Source organism: Hibiscus syriacus, unplaced genomic scaffold (assembly GCF_006381635.1).
Source record: "Hibiscus syriacus cultivar Baekdansim isolate YM2019G1 unplaced genomic scaffold, ASM638163v2 tig00113303_pilon, whole genome shotgun sequence".
NCBI classification, from domain to species: Eukaryota; Viridiplantae; Streptophyta; class Magnoliopsida; order Malvales; family Malvaceae; genus Hibiscus; species Hibiscus syriacus.
In genome coordinates, this window is record NW_024063455.1 from 13,770 (window position 1) to 39,366 (window position 25,597).

The 25,597-nt window shown below is 32.7% G+C and overlaps 1 long non-coding RNA gene and 1 pseudogene across 1 annotated transcript; one reads left to right on the forward strand and one right to left on the reverse strand.

Annotated features, from left to right (window-relative positions):
* LOC120186184 lies at positions 1-3,683 on the reverse strand (annotated as a pseudogene).
* Positions 1,153-21,590, forward strand: LOC120186185. Its single transcript, XR_005522188.1, has 4 exons — positions 1,153-1,282; positions 18,131-18,135; positions 19,813-19,820; positions 21,580-21,590. It is a non-coding gene; the product is annotated as an uncharacterized LOC120186185 (long non-coding RNA).
* Positions 21,591-25,597: the final 4,007 nt, after the last annotated feature.

The following is a 25,597-nucleotide window of genomic DNA, read 5'->3' on the forward strand; positions in this document are numbered from 1 at the left end:
ACTGGGAACTGTAATGATAAACTAAAATGCACTTCACTAGAGCTTTGGGTATTCATTTCATGATTTTTGTAGACCTAAGCTGATGCAGGTAGAAAAGCTCTTCCAGGTTGACGATTAGCCAAAGGCCCATGGCATCCAAGAAGCTGCAGATTCAAGTTCCACTTTAGCAAGTCAAAAACCATCAAGGGAAATTAATCCATCATTGGTGCAAGTAGGGGCGAGCAAAACTCGACATCAAAAGACCAAATCTTTCTATCAGACTCTCTTTAACGCTAAAAAAATACTAAAAAATTCAAATGACGTCAATAAAAATTTTTGACTCAACTCAACTCGATCGAATACTAACCCCGGATGGAAGCACTGTGTTCGAAAGAGAATCGGTTTTCTTAATTCTTACCTTTGCATTGACACCATCTGGCACAATCCTGTTCTCAGACCTCCACTTCAGATAATCAGCACGGTTGTACTTGGCAAAACCCCTGAAAATGGGAATGAAAAAATGACTGATTATAATCCATGGATATGTTCATTTATGTAATGTATATAAACACGTACAGAAAACACACATGCGCACACATTGATCTTTACTTTCGTCAAGCTAGAACTACGCCTGAAGCAATAAGAGGGTTCTAACTCTTGAGCCTAAAGTGTGTTTTCTACCCTATGCTTTCACAAGCAGAGATTAACGGTATCTGTTGTCTAGTACAGACTAAGGAGTTTCAGAGTTGAATCTCTAAGAACCAAAATTCCATACCACTTCCTGCTAACGATAATCTTTGCTGGCCGGGAAACTTGAATTTTGCTCGACGTAGGGCCTCCTGAGCATGATGGCTGTTGCTGTCCTTACAACGAACAGAAAGCAGGACCTGACCAATGTTAACTCTTGCACATGTTCCATGAGGTTTCCCAAAAGCACCCCTCATTCCAGTCTGAAGCCTATCAGCACCGGCACATGAAAGCATCTTGTTGATCCAAAGAACATGGTAGGGATGGACCCTAACCCTCAAATGAAAAGCGTCTTTCCCTGCGGATTTGGCCATGTATTTGTTGCAGGCGATTCGAGCAGCCTCCAGTGCCTCACTCGAGACATTCTCCTTCTCCCAACTGACCAGATGGACACAGCAAGGAAGCTCATCAACACCTTTTTTCTTCATTCCAACATCATAAATTCTGATCTTAGGGTCCGGAACACCACGGCAGTATCGAGATTTCGGGTATGGCTTGTTCTTGATTTGTCGGTAACACCTCCAAGGTCCTACAGAGAAGGTTTTTAGCAAACCAAGTAACCAACACACTTTTACAAAATCAACAAGTTTAGATTCAAGTATGCCGCTAATCCTTGCACTTCAGCAAAATCTAAGATTGTCCATCTTCTTAAAAACAAAAGTTAAAAATCAAATCTTCTTCTCTTTATTCAAAAAATCTAGCTTAATCATTGACACAGGTAGTAATTTCTATAAAAAAATTGTTTATCATCAGATATTATTACCAAGTTCATAATAATAATAAGCAAATTTTAACAAATAAAATAGTAAATCTCAAACCTTAAGAACAATAAAAAAAATCCATATTAACATAAAAATAAGGGTAAAGTATAGTAATGGTCACTGAACATTTCAGAAGCTTGCATTTAGGTCCCCCAACATTTAAAACTTGCAATACAGTCCCCCAACATTTATTCCGTTTGCAATATGGTCCCCCAACTTAAACCACAGTTAGAAAATTAGGATAAATTATATAAATGGTCATTGAACTTTTCAGTCACTTGAATTTAGGTCCCCCAACTTTTAAAACTTGCAAAACAATCATCAATTTCATTCTAAACCCCAATTTCCAAAGTAATTCAATTTTATTCTAAACCCTAAATTCCAAAATACTTAAATTAAATTCAATTATGTCAAAGTTATTATTATTTAATTTCATCTTATTTCATGTGATACGTATTTTTTATATAAATATAATAGTATAATTCTTATCTGTTGAAGAAATTTTTTAATTAAAAAAAGTAGTTAGGATATAAAAGAGGTTGAAAATAATTCGAATTTTAAATTTATAAAATGTTATTTTGACGTATAAATAAAAGTGTAAACTACTCGGTTGACAACTTAACTATCTAGCCCTTTTTACTTTTGTCATCGATCTTTTAAATTTATCAATCATACCACATAATTATTTAACTGTTTCAACTAAGCCACTAGTCGTTACCAATTGATAAAAATGATGATGTGGCAGTTAAAAGGAATTGACATTATTATACATTCAGTCTTTATTATTTATATAATCAATTTGGTCCTAAATTAAATAAAATTTAATAAATTAATCATTTAATTAGGATCTGACATGTGTTAGCACATGATCATGACACGTGTCATTGGTGACACGTGTTACCACCTAATTATTTATATATGCTATCAATTTGGTCCTAAATTAAATAATATTTAATAAATTAATCATTTAATCAGGATCTGACATGTGTTAACACATGATCATGATATGTGTTATTGGTGACACATGTCACCTCCTAATTAGAAGAAAATTAAGTTACAAAGAAGTAAAATTTGGGTCTTGGGCAAACTCAAACCTGAGTCACGCAAATGAAAGATATAGGGTGGAGCCACTAAGCTAACATCATCGTTTGTGTTAAGAGATATACAATAATACATATACTAATAGTATGACCAATGCCAGAAAAAAAAGAATATAATGTAAAATGGAAATAATGAGATTTGAACTTCGGCAAAAAATTTGAAAGCAATAAATGATGGGAAAATATTATATTTTTACAATAAAAAATATTATATTTGATAAATTGTTTGATAGATTTAATATATTTTTTAAATATTAGTTGATACAATATTTTAAAAGAATAAATTTAAGATTTATATATTTTTAAACTAAATTTAATAATTATATTTTTCATATTTATAATTCATGATTATATATAATCTTAAGTTGAGTATTTCTAATATAATTAATAATTTTAATTTCTTATTAAAAATAAAATATTTAAAAAATATAAATTCATACATTAATATGAATATATTTTTTATTTATACATCTAAATATAAATATACATTTATATAAATATATTTTTATTCGTTGTGTCTGTGCCTTGAACTCTTTCTTCAAGCCTATATTACCTTAAATTGAAGTATTTTAGAATTTAATTGAAGTATTTTAGAATTTAAGGTTTAGAATAAAATTGAATTACTTTGGAAATTGGGGTTTAGAATGAAATTGATGACTGTTTTGCAAGTTTTAAAAGTTGGGGGACCAAAATTCAAGTGACTGAAAAGTTCAATAACCGTTTATATAATTTATCCTAATTTTTTAACTGTGGTTTAAGTTGGGGGACCATATTGCAAACATAATAAATGTTGGGGGACTGTATTGCAAGTTTTAAATGTTGGAGACCTAAATGCAAGTTTCAGAAATGTTCAGTGACCATTACTATACTTTACCCTAAAAATAATTCCAAGGATATCAGAGAACATCAATTATCATAAGAATAATCATATAGCAGCGAAGATATCAAAAGAATAAATCTAATAGAAAGCAAGCACAGGAGAAAGGAAGCAACTTACTCCTCCCCATTTTGTATGTCGTCCAGTCCGGATGAGGTTTGAGAGCGCAAAATGAAAATTCCCAAGGCCTAGCCTTTCGCCCTCCACGTTTTATATGGAGTAATTCATTTCGTGTTCAACAAACCACCGCCCAAAACCCAGATAGTGTTAGAATCAAACTTAATGTCAACAATAAAGAATTGTGCAGAAGCTACAAGAAACACGTGGCAACATGTGACAATTATCAAGGCGGTGTCAACAAAAAAGAATTGTGCAGAGAGAAACATGTGGCAACACGTGACAATTATCAAAGATTCAAGGCGGCGAACAGGTGAATTTTACGGGATTGTCTCAGGAAAGGCGGGTTAATATACTGTTAATATACGGTGTTACTAGATACATTAAAAGATATTTAACAAATTCGGTTTAGCACTACCGGAAATGTTGACTAATAATAATGTAGTAAGTCTAAGTCATTAAGAAATATTAAAAAATTGTGCAACCGGCAAACTTAACTTGTCGGTTCGTATCGATCCAAATTAAAAATATGTCGATCCAAAACGATATAAGAGGTAAAACTATGACAAAACCGGTATTGAAATGATAAAACCGGTAAAGCGCTACCGGATACATTTAAAGTGTCGGTACTTTAATATAAGGATCGACACTTCGTGAATTTAAAATAGAAGCAGTTTTAAATCCTATAAAGTGTCGATACTTTTAAAAAATGTATCGATCCAAAACGATATACCAGGTAAAAATATGATAAAACCGGTATCAAAATGATAAAACCGGTAAAACGTTACCGGATATATTGAAAGTGTTGATACTTTATATAAGGATCGACACTTTGTGAATTTAAAAGAGAAGCAGTTTTAGCGCCTATAATGTGTCGATACTTTAAAAAAATATATTGATCCACAACGATATAACAGGTAAAAATATGATAAAACCGGTATCAAAATGATAAAACCGGTAAAACGATACCGGATATATTGAAAGTGTCGATACTTTCGTAAATACGTGTAATAAATTATCGACACTTTCAAAGAAATATGTAATTATCCATTCGAAAGTATCGACACCTGACATAAAAGTATCGACACTTTTGTATTTGTATCGATTAAATATAAATAACATATCCGATGAAAATATAAAGGCCATATCTAAATATCCTCTGAAAATCGATAGAACGGACGAGTTTTTGAAATCGAAGCGTAATTGTTGCTGCATTTCAGAAGGCATTTCTAAAGCGATGTTTGTTTGTTTGTTGATGCAGTCGAATCGAAAAGTATGTTGTCGAAACCCTAGTTTTTTATTATTACAGCAATCGAAAAATATGTTAGTAAAATTGCACCTCATTAGTTTGATAATTGAAATTATTTATGTATGTCCTCAGAAAAATGCGGAAACATACGAGAGTATTTGGAAAATTTGTTGAAGGCCTCTAATGTTCCGGACTTCGTTAGAAATAACCCTTTTTCATCGGATTAATTTCGTTTGTCGGTACATTATTTGAACATTCTTGTGTATGTATATTTTGGTGTGATTATATTGTGTGTATACTTTCATTAATTATTTCATATTTGCTTCTCTGTATACATATACATTTGAGGATTGTTAAAATATCAATACTAGTTATTAATGTATTTTACATCTGCTTGCAAATGTATCGAAACACATTACTATATCATTGTTTTCCATGATATCCACAACAAAGTTTTCACACTTTTTAATATTGTGTCGGTACTTTATGTCCAGAATGGAAGAAAAATGTGTCGATACCTTTTCAAAAGTGTCGATTGAAAAAATATCGGAACCCATAATTATAATGTAATAGATAATTTTGTAATATAATCGGTATAAATATATCGGTTTTATGAGCGAATAGGTCTACAACCTATATCGACACATTTTAATATTGTGTCGGTACTTTATGTCCAGAATGGAAGAAAAATGTGTCGATACCTTGTCAAAAAGTGTCGACATTTACACATCGGAACCCATAATTATAATGTAATAGATAATTTTGTAATATAACCGGTATAATATACCGGTTTTATGAGCGAATAGGTCTACAACCTATATCGACACTTTTTAATATTGTGTCGGTACTTTATGTCCAGAATGGAAGAAAAATGTGTCGATACCTTGTCAAAAAGTATCGACATTTACACATCGGAACCCAGAATTATAATGTAATAGATAATTTTGTAATATAACCGGTATAAATATACCGGTTTTATGAGCGAATAGGTCTACAACCTATATCGACACTTTTTAATATTGTGTCGGTACTTTATGTCCAGAATGGAAGAAAAATGTGTCGATACATTGTCAAAAAGTGTCGACATTTACACATCGGAACCCAGAATTATAATGTAATAGATAATTTTGTAATATAACCGGTATAAATATACCGATTTTATGAGTGAATAGGTCTACAACCTATATCGACACTTTTTAATTTTGTGTCGGTACTTTATGTCCAGAATTATAATGTACTAGATAATTTTGTAATATAACCGGTATAAGTATACCGGTTTTATTAGCGAATAGGTCTACAACCTATGTCGACACTTTTTAATATTGTGTCGGTACTTTATGTCCAGAATGGAAGAAAAATGTGTCGATACCTTGTCAAAAAGTGTCGACATTTACACATCGGAACCCAGAATTATAATGTAATAGATAATTTTGTAATATAACCGGTATAAATATACCGGTTTTATGAGCGAATAGGTCTACAACCTATATCGACACTTTTTAATATTGTGTCGCTAATTTTAAGTAACGCGATTTTTCTTCCTTCATTCAAAATATTTATATGTACATGTTTCTTATACACAATAAGAGTTATGTTGATACTTACGATATATGGAGATCGTTGTCATTCCATTTCGTCTTCGAAAAAATCAATTGATGTAGGCTGTGTGCTTGTACTCAATCTGAGCTTGACTTGAGGACATGTTAGTTTGTTATGTCCCTCACCGTTGCAGTACCCACATCGCCTAATTTTCTTCTCGACCTTGTTCTTCGGCACTTCTTTTCGCTTGCGTTGTTTTCGTTGAGGGTCACGAACGTTGTTTACTACAATCCTCTGGTTGACTGAATCATTCAAACCAAACGAGTTTTCTAATTCTTCTATTAGTTTTTTCATCTCATCTCTTGCGGTTTTGAAAGACTCGTCTGTCTTTGATGCAATGTAGCATAACCTACTTGACGTTGAACGTAGAGCAACGAACATTGCCATTTGCATCACTTCTGGAGACACATTCAAATCAACATAACTGGGTGTAGAAGCCTTCGCATCATTAGTCTACCTACTTTGAATCAAAGTCCCGGGCAAATATGTGTAGTCCAAGTGCTTCAAAATGTGAAGTTGATGGCGACACGGAAGTCCAACGGTCTTAAATTTTTTACAGGAGCAAATTAGAGTTTTCGTACGAGAATCAAAACTAATTTCAAATTTCCTATTTTTTTCTGCGTACTTTGACAAAATATAATGTTGACATTCATCTGATAAGGACTTAATCTCTGCCTCAATCCAGTACAATGTCTCCCGTATAAGTTCATCTTGGAACACACGAAAAGATTCACGGGTAAAAATCGCAGCGGCATGGCTTTCAAGGTCGACCAGTTTTGTGATCTGGAAGGGCTTCGTATGGGAACTTAAGTAATCCGCTTTCAACTCGTTCATACGCATTCTACTAATTCCATCTTCAATTGCACGAACAACATCTAAATATGTCTTCTTGTGTTTTAGTGCAATAGCTAGTGAAGCATTCATAGACTCGCACCTTTGTGTTGAGCGAATATTGGCAAAGAAATGACCGGTTAGATATGCTTGTGCCCATAAGTGTCGTGTATTTCCCTTCTCAATCACCCATGGATGCTTTTGGACGTTGAATTCTGAAACAACTGAACGCCATTGAATATCAAATTCCTTGGTTGTCCACCAGGAAGCCATGCATTTTGAGAATGTTGCTGTAAACTTTGGGTCACCAATATTAGCTTGTGCATTGCGAGAAAGATGCCAATAACATAATATGTGCTTAGCATAAGGGATAACAGATTTGATAGCCCTCTGCATTGCCCTATCCCCATCGGTGACAACTGAAATAGGTGATTTATTCATCATGGCTTCTAAAAAATTCTGTAGCACCCACTCGAAAGATTGAGACGTCTCGTCAGCGATTATGGCAGTGGCAAACACAATTGTGTTATGGTGATGATTGACACCAACAATAGGCATAATTGGTCGACCATACAAATTATCTTTGTACGTTGTGTCGAACGCAATTACATCATCGAAGCATGTGTAATCCGATCTCGATGTAGAATCCGACCAAATAAGATTATACAATGCCCCTGATTCGTCTACCGAGTATGTCATAAGAAACCCAGGATCATCATGTTTCTTATAATCAAAGTAGGCAATAAGCGCATTCACATCCCCATCGACGATTTCCTTTGCTTTACCTCTTTGAAGTGCATTGTAGAGGTCTTTATGTGTAAATCCAACATTATGATAGCCCCCTGCCTGCTGCGTTAAATAGTTTATTACTTGTGACGTGCCAACACCGACCTCTTTCAATGTTGTTGCCTCATCGATATCAGCCTTACTTACAGCTCTATTAGAACACATAAATGGTGTCATAGCAGGTGTGCACAATGCATGATTATGTTTATGATCAGACTTACTTATAACCCACTGATCGTTTGTATTTGTTGCTGTAACTACGACTCTAGCCTTACATCCTGTTCTTGTGACTGATGTATGAGCACGTTGACGATCAACAATATTGACTTTTGATACTCGAAACCCTTCTTTGGAACAACAAAATTTTTGTGTCTTCACATTCCCTTTCACGTCAAGCCGTGTTGTTCCCTTACGTGCACTAAACCCATGTTCTCGTGCGAATCCCTTGTAAAAGTACCAAGCTTGATCACGTGAACAGAAGAGTTGACCAACCAATCTGTCAGTTTCATCAACATTATGTACTTCATGGCATTCCTCGGTTGGCTTAACATTGTCTACATCAGTATTATCCATGGCAAAAATTTTGTTGTGCAAGTTCAGTGGTCCAGGAGTTGATGGAGATGTAAGCAAAGGTTCATTTTGAACATGTTTCAGTTGTGCTGCTTTCAATAGGATGTGGTATTGGTAGTGGTAGTTAAAGGGTGGGTACAACATTAAATTCGCAGTACATATTTAGGTATGTACAATAACTACAAGTATCGACCCAAAAAACATCAAAACCAATAATTATAATGTAATAGGTAAATTAACAATGTAACAAGTATCGAGCCAAACGAGGTGCATGCATAATATATTAGGTCAACATAAAGTATCGACACTTATTAAAAGTATCGATCCCGAAAACATCGAAACCAATAATTATAATGTATTAGGTAAATTTACAATGTAACCGATATAAATATACCGGTTTTATGCTAAAATAGGTCAGCATATAGTATCGACACTTGTTAAAGTTGTGTCGATACTTACGGTCTAGAATGAATGCCAAAAAAGGTGTACCCTTAAAGTGTCGATACATTTATTAAAAAAGTATCGATCCCTAAAACATCGAAACCCATAAGTATAATGTTCAATGAAACCGGTATAATTATACCGATTTTATGAGAGAATATGTCTAAATCATGTATTGACACTTTTTTAATTTGTGTCGATATTTTTGTCCAGAATGAAATATTAAAACCAACGAGGTGCAAGCATAAAGTGTTGATACTTACGGTCTAGAATGAATGCCAAAAAAGGTGTACCCTTAAAAAGTGTCGATACATTTATTAAAAAAATATCGATCCCTAAAACATCGAAACTCATAAGTATAATGTAATAGGTAAATGGTCAATGAAACCGGTATAATTATACCGGTTTTATGAGAGAATAGGTCTAAATCATGTATCGACACTTTTTTAGTTTGTGTCGATATTTTTGTCCAGAATGAAATATTAATGTCCAACGAGGTGCAAGCATAAAGTGTCGATACTTTTATAAAAAGTTTTGACACTTTATGAAATATCGAAACCGATAATTATAATGTAATAGGTAAATTTGCAATGTTACCGGTATAAATATACTGATTTACTTATAAAATAGGTCAATATAAGCGCTACCTATTACATTATATAAGCGCTACCTAATATGTTATTGTACTTGATAATATTTCCCGTTAAATACCTATTTTATTATATAAGCGCTATCTATTACATTATATAAGCGTTACCTAATATGTTATTGTACTTGATAATATTTTCGGTTAAATAATATAACATAACCGGTCTAAATTTTAACCGGTCACTTGTTTAACCGGTCACGCCGTATATTAGCCATTTTTTAGGCGTCGCACCGCAGAACTACCCAAATTTTACGGCTAATTATCTCACGATAGTTTTAATATACAATTAAAAAATATTTTATCAGAAATATTATATTTTCGATAAAGTATTATTTAAATTATTATTTTTATTAAAAATATTAATTTTGCAATCTAATTTTCAGTAAAAATAATATTTTAGGTAACGCCTAATATTAATATTTTTTCTATAGAAAAGTAATGTTTTAGTTAACGTTTTACCGAAAATATTAAATATTTTAAGTAGTGTCCAATATTAACATTTTCCGGTAAAAAATAATGTTTTAGGTAGCATTTTACCAAAAATGTTAAAAAAATATTAATATTTCTCATAACGTATTTCCTTAACCATATATTAAGACTGACGTACCATAGACATTCCCAAAGTTTGCATTTCAACACGAATTGCAACATCGAAAAATAATGTAGCTTGATAATAGAGTCTATAAAAGGAGAGGCAAGGGATCATCTTTAAAATCACTTTTTGTATCATCTTTTCCACTATCACTCTCCTCTCTAACTTAGTGATCTTAGGTTTTTCTTTGTAATCTTTCATTCTCTTTCTTTTGTATCAACATCATTGTAAAATATTTGTGTAAAATTGTTTCTGCACCCTTATCCCTTGTAACTAGTATCATCCCCAAAATTTTCGATCTTTGGAGTAATAATATACAAGTATTATTGTAAGTTCTATCTTTATCTTGCACTCTGTTCATTTCAATATTTTATCTTAAAACTATATATATGTAATACTGCTTTACTTTTGCCCCAATCCGGTGAAGTGACATTTAGGCTTTGTTGTAAAGGTTGTGATGTTCACAGATAACAAAAGATTTTAGGTACCAAAGATAAAATCAATGAAGAAATAAATTGTTTGTTTAAAGATAAAAATTACAATCATACTATGCATATGGACTCTAAGAACGAAAATAATATTACTTATATTAGTAAAGATTTTAATAATTTAATAGATATGACCTCTATATATTTTAATAAGATGTATAATAAAGTTAATAAAATAGAACAAAAAACTAGTAATCTTGGAGAGATAACTGAAATAGATCTAAATTGTGAATCTAAAAAATTATTATCTGATATTAATAATAAATTCGATAAAGTTGTGATATCTTTTTAAACAAGAAGATGATATAGATTTAAGTCTTTTATATTATGGAAATGGAAACACCAATTATTATTATCATATGAAAAAATAATTATCTGCATGTTCATCTAAAATTTTCAATCTTATAAAGAATTAATGAAACATTGAAAATTAAATTTTTCCACTAAGGATAAGAATGAAAAAGTAGAATATTTAGAATACTTAAAATTAATAGAAATTTTTTATAAAGAACCTAAAGAATTATTTACTTTGTTTAACTATCATTATATGTTAAATTATGATACTACAGTCAATAGTACCGTTCTGAAAATAATTCAGAAGATATAGAAGCTATAAATGTTTCAGAAACAACCGAAACAAATACATTTGATGAAGAGAACAATTCTTCAACAGAAGAAAATAATAATATTCCAAATCCTATGAAAACAGATCAAACAGATTCATATCCTAAAGGAAAAAAGAAAATTATATCATGATCCTTTTGAAGACGATTATTTAAGATCTTTTAATCGAGACAACAATAGAGACTAAAATATTATTAGGTTAATAGGAGAGAAAGTAAAAAATATTTACACTAATGAAGTCAAAACTGAACAAACAGGAAAAACTTCACAACCAATTCCTTCTAGTGTAGAAAATCTTAATTAAAGAAATGTTGCTCAAAGAGGAGTATATCTAGACTTAACTAATATTCGTATATCAGACTATAAAAAGACATAGATGATTGGATACAGTCTATGACTAGGGATGGCAAACGGGTGGGTCGGGTGCGGATACCCCCTCCCCCATCCCCATACCCACCTAATATTTTTCAATCCACCACCCGCCCACCACCCATGATGGGTACAAATTTTCAAATCCACACCCGCCCACGCGGGTACATTTTTAAAGCCATCCCCACACCTACTACCCACTAACGACATACCCATCTAGACCCGCCTGACAGCAAACTAATGGGATGTTGGAGTTGGTTCCCAGACAGTTCGTGATGGGGTAGCAGCGCGTGCTTCAATTTGTTAGAGGAGTAGCTCTACGAATGTTATGGAGACAGATTGTAGGGAGCATGTAGTCGCAGAGCTGGATTGTTGTGTTGCTTTCGATGTTAATGCTCATAGTGCGCCTAATATGGGTTTTGAGGGGCTAAAGAATATAGAAACTGATGCTTTTGATGTTAATGCTTATAGTACGGCTAATTTGTGTTTGGATGGGCAGCATGGGCTAAAGAACATGGAAAGTGACGTGGTTAGTGGGATTATGGGTTTAATCAAAGAGTCAAATATTTCCCTAATTAAAGACCAGATTAAAGACTAAATATCCTTAATATTTGGATAAATTATATGTTATATATTATACAATATTAAAATTTATAAATTAGTCTCTAAAATTACACCTAAATTCATAATGGTCCAAAATTTAATAGATATTTAGCTGGGTGGGCGGATGTGGGGCGGGCAGATGCGGGGCGAGAAGATGCGGGATGGGTAATGTCTCAAACCCATTACCCGCCCACCACCCACGACGGGTACCACTTTATAAATCCACACCCGCCCACTACCTACTAAAATTATACCCATCCCCGCTCCAATTGGAGCGGATACGGTGCGGAATCCACGAAACTGTACCCGTTTGCCATCCCTATCTATGACAATTATTATAAACAACAATAATTGGCTACAGGAAATATTTTTAAATTATTTTGTTGGAACTTTCCAAATAGATGTTTTATAATTTTTTTCGTAGATGGGAATAATCAACAATAGGTATGGAGCAAAAAAGGTGATTAATTAATCAAATTTAAACGCCTAAAGATGTTTTATTTGCAGAAAAAACTTATGTAAAAATACCATTAATAGAAAATCATAAATTTATATGTGAGAAGAATTTTATTCCATCAAGAAAAGAAAATATTAAGCATCTAGAAATAAATCATTGGATGTTTAAAATATTAGAAAACACTTTTAATAAAGAACCACTAAAATTATGAAAAAAATAGTTATAGATATTTTAGTATAAAATTGAAAAATCCCAATAAAATTATTCTAGTAAAACCAATGATATGTACTAAACAATATATATATATATATATATATGGATTTGATATTCAAATAAAAGAATTATTATAAAAATTATTAATAGAAGAAACTAATAGTCCTCACACTAATCCAACATTTATGGTAAGAAACCATGCTGAGATTAAAAGAGGAAAAGCTAAAATGATCATTAATTATAAAAGATTAAATCAAAATATTATATTTCATTGCCATTTTATTCTAAGAAAAGATGTGTTTATTAATCAAGCTAAAGAAGTTGAATATTTTTAGTAAATTTGATTGTAAGTCAGGATTTTGGCAAATAATGTTAACTGACGAGTTAAAACTATTGGCAACCTTTAGTGCACCCAGTGTACAATATCAATGGAAGATAATTCATTTTGGATTATGTAATGCATTATAAGTATTTTAAATATGGATTGATTCAATTTTTAATAAGTATAAAAAGTTTTGTGTAGTTTAAATAGATGTTATTTTAGTATTTTCAGAAACACTAGAATTACATAGAAAATGTTTAAATATTATTTCACAATAATTCATAAAACATGGAATTATACTTAGTCCTAAATTTAGAATTAGAAAAAAAAAAACAGAAATAGAATTTTTAGGATTAAAATTATCTTCATATGGTCTTAAACTACAAGATCATACTATAATCAAAATAAAATAATTTCCTAAGAATATTGAAGATAAAAAAACAACTTCAATAATTTTTAGGAATAGTTAATTTTGGAATAATTTTTTTTCTAAAATTATCTGAAAAATAGATATGTTATACAATAAATTAAAAAATGATGTACCTTTTCCTGGACTAAACAAGATTTATAAATAGTTAGAAAATTGAAATCTTAAATAACATATGTTCCAAAAGTTTATCTACCTATACAATGTCATAAATTAATATTAGAAACATATGCTTCAAAAAAAACATTAGGGAATGGATAATCAAGAATTAATATATGAATATGCATCAGACAAATTTAAACCAAATGAAATAATTATGTAATTTTTGAAAAAGAATTGTTAGCCATTAAAAATGGTATACACAAATTTCTTATCTATTTAACACCTGAGAAATTTCTAATAAAAACTGATAACCAAGCAATTAAACAATTTATCACCAATAAAAAATTGGAGACAATACCAAGAAGAATTAGATAATATAATGAATTATGTACATTTAATTTTAAAATTTTATATATTAAGGGTACTAACAATGTTATTGTTGATTTTCTTAGCAAGTCTTATGGATGGAGTAAAAAAGCCTCCAGAAACTGTAAGAGAAGGGACAACCGTTCGGAAAAAAACCTAACGAAGAGATTTCGAGACAACAAAACCCTAACAAAGGATTTGTACCAGTACAACATCTGATAATGTATTATCCTAAGCAAGGATATTATGTTTTCTATCCGAAATGAGTTGTATAACAATTTTCGATGACACCTTCAGTATGCCAATTGCAGTGGTCACAATATCCAAATTCAGTATATCAAGAAAGTTATGTTGAAGTTATAAAAAATGTTGAATCATTGTTGAAACAACAACAGTCAGAAACCAAAAAAAGAAGAAATAAAAGAATCTTATAATCCTATTTTAGAAACAAAAATATATAATTTGATTAATGAGATATGAAAAAACCATATCACTAATGAAAGAACAAATTTTAGAAGAGCTCTTTCTATACTTTCTGAAACTTTAGTTAAAGAAACAACTAAAGAAAATAAGGTTGAAGAATTATTACTAAACACCATAATCTATAGAGATTGGGAAGAATTAGAAATAGAGTTTTTGAAAGATGATGAGATAAACAATCTTCTTGAAACATGTCAATATTTTCTTGATAAAGAACAAGAAAATCCTATTTTAGTAAAATTATATAGATAATATGTATATAATAAAGCTAGAATAATATTATCAAGAGAAATATTTTTTAAAATAGATAGAGCAATTTGCAACCAACAAGCTCTATTCAAAAATGTTTTTTTCAGAATATTTCCTACAAGCTTATGTCTATACAAATATTATTGGAGAAAAAATTTCAGTAATTAAATTTAGATTGGATCATGAATCGTTTGATATAAAAAGTATTGAATGGGGTTTTGTTAGAAAAATAATTGTACAAAACTTTTCTTTTCATCATTTGAAAGATTTTTTAACCTTTATAAAATCTAAGTTATATACATATATTCCTCAAGATTATCATTATTATTATTTTCATCTTAATATAAATAGTTTAATTTAGATAGCTGAAAAAGAAAAATTCTATCAGCGATATCAAATTTGAACTTTCACTAAGGTACATGGAGGACCAAAACTTTGTGTAGTAAATGAATACAAAAACAACTTACAGTCATCTATTGAAAAGTGTTATAATAATATAATCTACTATCAAATCCAAGCAGGACACGATCTAAAAGCAGAAGCAATAAATATATTGAATGATAATACCAAACAATGTTGGACCGATGACCGAAGAATATTTGTACATCAAAACTATAAGGGCAACACAACAGACATTGAAGCCATAAAGTTATTACAAAAAATAATTGACATGGAAATTGAGGACTACCCAAACAATATAATCGAAGGAATAAACAATTCATGAGACAATTGAAACTCACTACCATTGTCACCGCAATCTTTACATTTGGACGAAATCGAGACCATGAATTTAGACAACATGCTAGAAGGATAAAAATTGTCAAAGTCTTAAAGAGAATGAAGACAATAATAAATAAAAGTACTAGATGTGGAAGCCACCTCAAGGAGAAAAGTACAAGACGTGGAAGTCACCATAAGAAGACAAAAATAAAAGCACCAACACGTGGAATACTACCAAGGCAGACTTCAAAATAAATTGGAAGTAGCTTGGTAATGGAATCTATAAAAGGAGAGGCAAGGGAGAACCTGGATTATCACCTTTTGTATCACCTTTAGCATCACCTTTTCCACTACTACTCTCATGCCCAGCTTAGTTCTCTTAGGTTTTTCTTTGTAATCTTTCGTTCTCTTTCTTTTGTATCACCATCCTTGTAAAATACTTGTGTAAAATCGTTTCTGCACCCTTATCCCCTATAACTAGTATCAGAAAAACAATGTACAATGTCTAATTACTAATTTGTGTAAAAACCATTCATTCATATAATCGAATATAAAATCATTTATATAAAACCAAATTTGGACAGTTCATACGTAAAAATATTCACATGATATGAAATAAAATACCGAATAAAATAATTTGAGTTATTCAAACCAAAATCATATAAAAATCATTTAGTAAATCAGTATAAAGATATTTTATAAAATAATTCAAATTGTTTTCAATCGAAAACCTTCGAGGTTGGCTCATCGCAAGCTATCCTCATATCGAATATAAAATATGTAAATTGCACTCACCTGGTGCCTCACCAGCTTATCCTACGATCACTTTATAACCCTCGTATCCGATTCATTTCGATTTCGATTATAATCACGAACTACTCGATCATCGATTTTCAACATATAAACAATTCACATACATTAGTATATTCATTTATAGTAGTACAACTGATTGTTAGATATTCTGCTAAATCTTTAATAACAAAATTATTGGTTTGAATTCTTAAACATAAACATTCTTCAATTAATGGACTAGTTATGGAAATAAAATAGTTTGGTTTAACTTTAAATCCAATAACTCCCATGTGTAAATTAGATTGAATACCACCTGTAAGTGCTTTTATGTGGTTTTCAAATCTTTTATCTAATATTGGTACATCTTGACCATTCCTAAATAAAGCTCTTATGGTTATCATAATTATTCCTAAATGAATATACTTAACTTGTGAATATTTATGCCTAATTCTTTTAGTTTTTTAATAAACAGTGGGATTTCGGTTAATTATCTTTTTATGTCTTTGGCTACGCAAATGGAGATGGGTTCACCACAAGTGATTAATTAAAAATAGTGGTGGCAACATAATTAACGTGGCAGAAGCAAATTAAGATGGCAAAGGATAAGGTGTAAAATCTAAGTTTTACTACGGCAAGTAATGTTTTGGTGTCAAAAAGCTAAGATCACAAACTTGATAAGGTGGTATCAACGGCGGATTTAAAAAATTGTTTTAGGATAGATACACCTATATTAATAATATAATAAAAATTTTAGGATGCATATCATAGAGGTTTAAGGTGGACACACATACATTAATATGAACGTGGATCCGCCACTGGGAAGCACTCGGTAATGGCAGCATATTGACACGGGGCTAGAGTGTAGGCTAGCTGGTCCGTGCGGCCCTTAGTCGCTTTGCTCGGTTGTTGGGCGCTAAGGCAGCCTTCAAGCTTAAGCTTGGTTGCTTAAGTTGTTGTAAACGTAAGAAAAAGAATATGGACGGAAATAAGAGGGGACGAGAGTATTTGGCTTGGAAGCCGGGTTAATCTTATTTCCAAATAGAAAAAGAATGAATGAGTACAATGGGGTGGGGAGGCCCCTTTTTATAGCGAGAATCCCCTACAAGCTTGATGGCTAAGTCTACTTCTACTCTAACTAAAAGTACTTCCCTATTTAAGTTAAAACTCTAAATGATGTGTCCTTCTTGAGCAAGGATTGTGGCTTAGTCCCTTTTCTTAGAGGGGGCCGAATTTAGCTTGGGGAGGGCCCGAATCAGGTGGTGTTCGGCCTTATCCCATTATGCCACGGGCTTGGCATGTTTTGTGGCGATCTTGGTTCGTGGCTTGATGCGTTTGGACTTCGGAGTGCCTTGGTGCGTGCCAATGCGGGCTGGATGGTGTTGGACTCGGCTTCAAGGTTGCGGTCCGTGACAATATCAACACGTAAAGGCAGCAGCTTACAAAATAATTAATTAAGAATGAATACTTAGGCGGTTAATATACCCTTTTATATATATGTTTGTAGTTTAGTATTTGGGCGAATGATACGAATGAGTGAGAGAAAAAATAAGAGGGAGAGTTGGTAAATTCGAGAGTTTGAGAAAGTTTAGCAAAGCTTTGTTTATGATATTTGTAAATTAGCCCAAGTTAGTATCGAAGTTATGTCGTTGTATTATATTTTGTTCGTATTAATAATAATTTGAGTTATTAAATATATCGAGTGTCTACTAACACTTTTAACAGATAATTAATGTGAAGCAGAGCAATGACAAAGGCCATATCTACTCTCGAGTTTATCTTTATATTTTGACAAAAGACTTTTTTGATCCTTCCATGACTTTCAAACTCCGGAAATGCTTTCATAAAGCCTTCAACAATATGAACAGGAAACAGAAAAGGAAGCCTTCAACAACTTTGCTTTCTCTTTGAACCATTCGTGAATCATACAAAGACAAAGAAGATTGAAACCGTTAAAGATCAGGTATACAAAAATTGCGTTGAATTTTACAGCGTTTTGAGGAATCATTGGGAATTTGAGTATAATTTCATAACATGATTGATTGCACTATAATTGTGGCATGAAGGTGAAAGTACCCGATAGGTCCCTTTATTACAAGGACATGTTCAAATTAATCCTTTTATCATTAAATAGATAGTTTGATTATTCTATTATAAAAATCGATTCAAATTAATGTACTTATTATTAAATGAATCAATTTAATATCTACACTAATGAAAATTATCAAGGAAGATCGAGTTTTAGCATATTTAATATGTTGAGTGCAAGGTCGAGCTATCAAAAGGAAGGGAGTGCTACACCTCAGCAGGCAACACCTAAGCAAAACAATGTGGATCCTGGAGCAGCAGCAACAAACGACCAAGGAAGGCGCAAGAGCATGAGGGAGAGAAGGGTGCCTCGAGTCTCGAGTCCGAATAACTATATCTGTGTGCGTATCAATTTTCAATTATCAATTAACCAAGGAAATTCTAGACATATATTATGTTATAATAACTCTAGACTATTCATAAAAAGTATTCACAATTTAAAAATATTTTTTAATAGTGTCGAAACGATTTTTCCCTCAAAAGGTAAGAAGGTGAGATTTTAAAAACCACATTAATTTTTAATTTATCTCTTTCAATTGATTTTTAATTTAAAAATAAATGCGATTTAAAAAACCTCTCGTTTCGAAAAATTTTAGATTTCTTTTAGGATAAAAAAAACGGTTTGAAGAGTCGCCACCAATCCTTGATTAGGGTGTGATTGGGCACCCAAAAATGTTTGTTATTTTAAATAAAAAATAATTTTAATTAAAACAACAAATTAAGGTCTGCGTTACCAAAATCCGAGTTCGGAAGTCAGTTACGTGTGGGGAAGGATTAGCACCCCCACAACACCCTAAAACGGTACCTAGTCGATTAATTAATGTCTTTGTAATGAACTTTACAAATTCTAATTTAGTTTGATTTTTGATCCCATAAAACAAAGATGTAAATTTAAAAACATTCAAAAGCACTCAAAATAATTAAATTAAAATTATCAAGTCATTTTAGAAAGATAAAGAATGTTCGATTATTTACAAATATCGAGACCAGATCTTAAAGATATAACAACCTTTTCTCGATATATTTAAATAAACGAACATTTCTTTTTCTCTCGTTCCCAAATTTTCGATTACGAATCAATTTTTTTGTTTCACTTTCGGGATACACTTTTATTTTAAAATCATTAAAAGCGGACCTCAAATCAGTTATGACAGCCCACTTAAAACAATTTTAAATTAAAAATATATTACCCTTAATCCAATTATGAATATGTCGAGTTATGCAAGTGAGGCTATCATGCATATTATGTAAAATAATGTCATGTAAAAACTAATTAAATAATATCCTATATTCAAATGAACACCTAGGTTTAAAATAAAGTATGGTGATATGATATATACATGCATACAACGACATTGGCATACATTAGAATAAAACAATATATACAATAAAACATACTATTTGTAACTCGATTTCATATTCAAAATTACCATGAAGGACTAGAATAAAATACAATTAAACTAAGCATGCAAAATGATACCTAAATTTTAAAAAAAATTAATATTTTACTTTAGGACTAAAATATAACATGCGTAAAAGTACAAGTCAAAAGCATAAACAAGCATAAACTAAACACATTACCAGTGAGGATGAAATTAAATTCGGGTAAAATATGGAGACAAAATCAGAATTATGAAAACAACGATTCAAGGACTAAAATAAATTCAATTAAAACTAAGAGACAATATTAAAATAATAATAAAGCTCGAAAATGCCTGATTTTGGGGACCTAAATGGAATGCGCGCAGAATACCGGGTCAGAAATAGAAACTAGGAAAGCATCAGCTGAAACGACGGCGTTTTAACTAATTCTAAAATAAAATCTAACCTAAAGACGATCCTAATATGCCTTTCCCTAATCAACACACGAGCATGGTGAATCGACTTGGCCATCCCAGACTTGAACACTAGTGTTTGCAAGCGGCGCTCAAGGAAATTCTCAATAGTCAAAGCCAAGACATAATCAAGCTTGTTTTGGCTCTCATCCAAAAGTACATACCTATTCATCCTCCGAAGAAGGGCTTCACCTTCAAAAATACGGTTCTCCACCTCTCTTGGACACACACAACACTACTCTCAGCAACCCTCTCCATCTCTTGGCCAAAGCTTCTAGATCAAGCCCTATGAAGCCGACAACCAACCACCGGGCCTCGGTGGTTATCTCATCTTCCTCTCAACGCTTAAACAATGGTCTCAATGACCCGTAAGACCTCCCTTCCCTTTCTATTTATTTTAGTTTTGTTAAACTAAATCTTGCCTTTTTTCCTTGACAATGGAACCACACAAAGAGCAAATGGAATCAACAAGACCCCATTTATGTTAAAGCAGTCTAAGTAAGTCCCAATCCCTCCCTAATCGTAGTTTTAAATAACAATCGCATACAAAAAAAATGAAAAAATGCTAACTGGGAAATAAAGAACTGAGAGAGAATTCCTCGAAAAACATGTACCTCTATTGCCTTCTCTATTTTTGAATTGTGAAATTACACCACTGTTCCTTTTCGTATCCTTTTTACACTGTGAAATTGCAAAAGATAATAAAGTTTTCTGTTCCTAGTCTCTTTTTGTTTTTTCGTTGGTTTTTTTTTGTCTTTGGCTCCTCTTTCGTTTTGTGCTCTGTGCCACCGTGATGGTGTTTCCCTCTCTGTAATTTGTGACGATAGTGTTCTCTATTTTCAGTGGTTCCTTGCCCATAAAAAAAACTGACCCCCTTTCTCTTTAACTATTCCCAAAAACTGCTCTTCAAGTCGTGCCCCCCACTTACAAACTGTTTTCTTCAGTTTTTACTCTCTTTTTCCATAATCGTTTGCCTCATTTCTTCTTACGTGGCTCCAAAAAAAAATCTGACTTGGTTATTCACTGGGTATTATAAACTGTTATACTTATTTTAGTCCTGCAATCCACTTTCAATCTTGTATTGGACCTAGGACAAAAACGAGCATCTACAACTGCCCCTCTTTGCTCATTGTCATATAACAAGAATAGAGCAAAGATCAAAAGATGATCGAGTTTGTCCAGTCCTGAGAACTTTAAAAGATTAAAGATCTCTACTGTTACTTCGGGATAAATGAAACTTGAAAAATCTTCAAATGGCGGGTCCGCTCCCTATTCTTTCAAGGAGTATAAGACTTGAACAATCTTCAGAAAATGCGTCTGCTCCCTATTCATTCAGGGAGTATAAGACTCGAATAATCTTCAATAAACGGGTCCGCTCCCTATTCATCCAGGGAGTATAGAACTCGAACAATCTTCATAAAACGGGTACGCTCTCTATTCCTTCAGAGAGTATAGAACTCGAACAATCTTCAATAAACGGGTCTGCTCCCTATTTATTTAGGGAGTATAGAACTCGAACAATCTTCAACAAACGGGTCCACTCCCTATTCATTCAGGGAGTATAGAACTCGAACAATCTTCATAAAACGGGTCCGCTCTCTATTTCTTGAGAGAGTATAGAACTCGAAGAATCTTCATAAAACGAGTCCGCTCTCTATTCCTTCAGAGAGTATAGAACTCGAACAATCTTCATAAAACGAGTCCGCTCTCTATTCCTTTAGAGAGTATAGAACTCGAACAATCTTCATAAAACGAGTTTGCTTCACTAATCTTCCGTGAAGGCTTACAGATGGTTTGCTTCACTACTCTTCCGTGAAGGCTTAAGATTGACCTGTTTCAAAGGTCCAACCTAAAAATCAAACATTATCAATCATTAATTTATGTTTGAAAATATTATATTTAGAATTTGATAAAATTTCTGAAAATCCATCTCCATCGCGAAAACTTGTCTGGAAACCATTGGATACATGAATCTACTTTGGCTCAGTTTTCGTATAAACATCATTCTTTTCAAAATCTCCAAACCAGTTATGTTCATCTCGATGCTTCAATATCTTCAACTATCCCTGGGAAACCTGTAACTGCTTAAGTCATCATGCAATTATGAATGTTATGATCCTAATCATGCCTAAAATGTATGCAATTATACAATTCAATGTGTTTTCTTCTTCGAAGGAACTCTATCTCCTTTTGATCTCGATAGAACTCGGTTTCATCTTGGGTACATAACATTTAACCAATTCACCCCAGTTAACAATCTCAATTTCGTATCTCTCGGCTTAACAGAACCTTGACTCTTTCCTTTCTTGAAACCCGCCAGTACCCATGACCAACTTCTTGACCAATGACAATCTCTTTGGGTCTTCTTATCATGGCTGAGATTTTCTATGAATTCCAAGGTTTTAGCTTCCCGTAGCCACACAAGCTTACATGTTTAAACCATTGTCAACTTCAGAATACCTGCATTTTCCAAAACCTTTTGCACAATAATACAAAGTGATCTCATATACTTCAAGTTAAGCTATATGTTTTAACTTTTCAAAATAAGATGCTTACAAAAGGGAAATGAACAAGGAAAGACATCTCTTTATTTATATAAATACAGAGAATTTTTAGGTAATTTCATGGCAAACTTTTAACTGGAAACAGTAAAAGAATAAAAGAGTAGGCGTCTTCAAATATCAATAATGCAAATGCTTTTGAACTGGCACGTCGTTAGAATGTCTCGAGTGTAGCTTCTGTCAAAAAGATCTCCAAAATTGTGATGCTTAAGATTATGAAGCTACTTCTAAACTCCCAAATCTCTATCATTGGATGCCCTAAACCAGTATTGAATCTCATGTGCATTCAATTTCTCTTGGTTATTTCAATCGAGACTCATTAATCTTTAGTCTTATCCCTGATCACCAACTGTCATTGTCCGGAGCTCTTTCCATTTCCAAAATCAATTCAGAACCTTCCACCGTGCACGAATTCTGAATTTCAAACTCAACTCAAGTCGCCCTTTGCGGGTTTTCAACTTGAGACCTCCTTTGGTTTCAAGACGCCCTTTTCGGGTTTTCATCTTGAACCCTCCTTTTATTTCTATTTTTTTTCTTTCTTTCATTTTTTATTTTTCATTTTTCATTTTTCATTTTTCATTTTTCATTTTTCAGTTTTCAGTTTTCATTTTTTTCTTTTTTTCATTATTTTTCCTTTTTTATTTCTCTTTTTTTTTTCTTTTTTCATTTCTTTTCAGGCGAAATATCTCTTAACAGCGTCAGAATTCACTAGATATGGTAATTCTGATCCGTCCATTTCAGTTAGGACTAGAGCTCCCCCAGAAAAGGCTTTCTTAACAACATAAGGTCCTTCCCAATTGGGCATCCATTTTCCTCTGAAATCCTTCTGAATAGGCAAAATCCTTTTAAGCACCAAATCTCCCTCATGGAATTCTCGAAGGCGAACTTTCTTACCATGTGCCTGTATCATACGTTTTTGGTACATCTGACCATGAAAAATAGCTTTCAATCTCTTTTTTTCAATCAGATTCAATTGGTCATATCTAGCCTGTACCCATTTTGTCTCATTGAGCTTTACCTCTGACAAAATCCAAAGTGAGGGAATTTCCACCTCAATAGGTAAGACAGCTTCCATCCCATAAACCAAAGAAAATGGAGTTGCTCCAGTTGAAGTCCGTACTGAAGTTCGATAAGCAAAAAGAGCAAAGGGAAACTTCTCATGCCAATCTTTATAGGTCACAGTCATCTTCTCTATGAGCCTTTTGATGTTCTTATTAGCCGCCTCTATTGCCCCATTCATCTTTGGGCGATAAGTGGTGGAATTATGATGTTTTATTTTGATCTGCTTACAGACCGAGTCCATCATCTTATTGTTTAAATTCAACGCATTATCGGAGATAATCCTCTCTGGTAAACCATATCTACAAATGATCTCCTTCTTTAAGGATTTGCATATTGTAGACTGGTTAACATTTACGTAAGAAGCTGCTTCTACCCACTTGGTGAAGTAATCTATGGCTACCAAAATGAAGCGATGACCATTTGAAGCTTTGGGCGAAATTTGTCCAATAACATCCATACCCCACATTGAGAATGACCACGACGCTGTCATTACATGCAACGGGTGAGGAGGAGTATGTATCTTATCTCCATAAATCTAACATTTGTGACCTTTTCGGGCATAATTGATACAATATGTTTCCATAGTTGACCAATAATACCCAAATCTCATAATTTGCCTGGCCATAGCATGCCCATTAGCATGTGTACCACATATTCTCTCATGCACTTTTTCAAGAATCAACTTGGCTTCTTTCGTGTCCACACACCTTAACAAGACCTGATCCAGACTTTTCTTGTATAAAGTCTCACCATCAAGCACATACCCTGATGCCATTCTTATAATGGTTATTTTATCATTCTCAGTGGCCTGTTCTGGATAACTCTGATACCTTATATATTGCAAGATATCATAATAGCAGGGGTTTCCATCTTCTTCTTCTTCAATATTAAAACAATGGGCTGAATACTCATAAGCTTTCATTTCAATGGGCATCATATTTGAATGCTCGTTCATCTTAAATGCCGCTGCCAGTTTGGCTAAGGCATCTGCCATTTGATTCTCTTCTCTGGGGAGGTAATTGAAAGTTACTTCTTCAAATTATTCAACAAGTTCCATAACCAACTTACGATATTCTACAAGCTTAGGATCTTTTGTCTCCCATTCTCCCCTGAGTTGGTAAATTACCAAAGCTGAATCTCCATATACTTTAAGCATTTTTACTTTGCGATCAATGGCAGCTCTAAGACCCAGAACACAAGCTTCATACTCGGCCATATTGTTTGTACAATCAAAATTAAGCCGACTGGTGAAAGGACAATGCTCTCCTTCTGGGGAGACCAAAATTGCCTCGATTCCATGTCCCAAGGCATTTGAAGCACCATCGAAGTTCAACTTCCAATATTTACTAGTGGATGCCACTGCTTCTTCTACCGAAATAGCCATTAAATCTTCATCTGGGAAATCAAAGCTCAATGACTCATATTCTTTCGAAGCCCTTCTTGCAATGAATTCCGCTATATCACTTCCTTTAATTGCCGTCTGGTTTATATACTGGATGTCAAATTCGGACAATAGGATCTGCCAACGAGCTAATCTTCCAGAT